Genomic DNA, 1,707 nt, shown 5'->3' with positions numbered 1-1,707 from the left:
AAATCTGCCTTGACTTGCCCTCAAACAACGCTTTCTAACTCTAAATCTATTTGGAGTATCGATATCATTCTTTCACCGTAAGAGACAGCAGGCTTTGGTGAACAATCATGGAAATTTTCAGGTCTCTGTGGAAATCCATTAAAAAGATATGACGAGAGAAAAAAGTGGTTCATTTCCAGAGTTTGAAATCTGAAGAAATCTGAGCGAAGGACGAATTTCCTACCCTCAAACAAGTCTAACTCATTTCAGAACGGTAATAGGTGAGAAAAAACTTCTTGAATTGTGAGCGCCAGGAGTGTCTGAAGATATACTGGGACAAGCCTTATGTTTTAACTTCGCTTCGTTAAGGAGATATGACGATTCGAATATGCCTCTCATTACAGAAATCAAGCGGTGATTTTAAACGAACTCTCCATTGACTTTCTATGGGGATTTTTGCGACTTTGTGTTGGTCTGAGGAGATTTGCCAAAATTCTATAAATCTCACAACAATGATAGTGACATTTTCTGAAAGCCAGCAAAAATACCTACGTTTTGATGTATAATTTGTGGAAGTTGAGTGAAAATTGACCAAGTAGCAAGAAGTTGTTCAGACATGAAGAGAAAACTGTGAAACCTACAGTGGCACACTGGAAGCCAAGTGCATAGCAACCATAACAACGCATGTATTTTCTGAAAAATCACAATTTTGCAACTCAAAACTTAAAGAGGGATAAGATGAAAACGGTAACAGATATGAAAAAGCTGAATCATTAATGAATAGCCCAATAATTTGTGAACATTTTAAAGTTTGAATGGTTGTTCTACGTGAAAGTAGGAAAAAGTAGTTAAGTTTCAAAAACAAGCAAGTTTTAGCAGAATTTTGGAAGTTTCCCATTCATTTCAATGGGACAAATTAAAGGAAAAAAGCTTAATATTTTAAAAAGTATAATAGCAAACTAGAAAGGGAAAATTTCAGAAGAAATTTTATGTGTGCCTATGCCGCTGGTAATCAGTGTAGTTTGCCATTCATACAGCTACAGAGAGCAAAACTCAGCAGAGCAGCCATTCTCCACCATGAACTATGGTAAAAACAAACACCGCTCGCGCCTCACAGATGACAGCTTACAGTTTTAGGTAAAGATGAAGTGACTTCGTACAGCGCCGATTTGCAGACGCTGTGCACACAGGTTCATGAGCAGAAGTCCCATTGTACCACGGCAGATCCGACAATGTTTGCATGAACACGCTTTGAAGCATTACGTTATGGACCACTTTTCACACATGGTTGGTGTACCCAAACAGCCGGCTGTAGCTTTTCAACTCACAGCCCGACACACACCCAAAAACAGCCGAGAGCACAGACTCCGCCCGAGGCGTGATTGCAGGTGCCGCTCAGGTGGGTCCACCTCCCTGCAGCGGCACTGCAGACCACGCCCGCCACACACATGAAACACGTAAAATAAATATTTATGCACTTTTGCATTCACTTTTTGTTTTGTTATTTTACAGTGTTCTGAATGATGAACAATGGTCTACAGCCAATCTTGTGTATTATTATACAAACTTTGGTTGTAAGATTCAGATAACTATTTAATAAAAGCTAAATATTTTATATGAGAGTAAGAAAGAAAAGTATATCTTTGTGTCCACCTTTCTCTGTTAATGCCCTACCTGCCCCCCCTGGCAAAAGCTTTGCTAGATCCGCCCCTGCACAGTTACCAGCTG

Source organism: Oreochromis aureus, linkage group 3 (genome assembly GCF_013358895.1).
Source record: "Oreochromis aureus strain Israel breed Guangdong linkage group 3, ZZ_aureus, whole genome shotgun sequence".
In the NCBI taxonomy this organism is placed as follows: domain Eukaryota; kingdom Metazoa; phylum Chordata; class Actinopteri; order Cichliformes; family Cichlidae; genus Oreochromis; species Oreochromis aureus.
The sequence above is the reverse complement of the archived record's forward strand: the minus strand, read 5'-3'. Positions refer to the sequence as shown.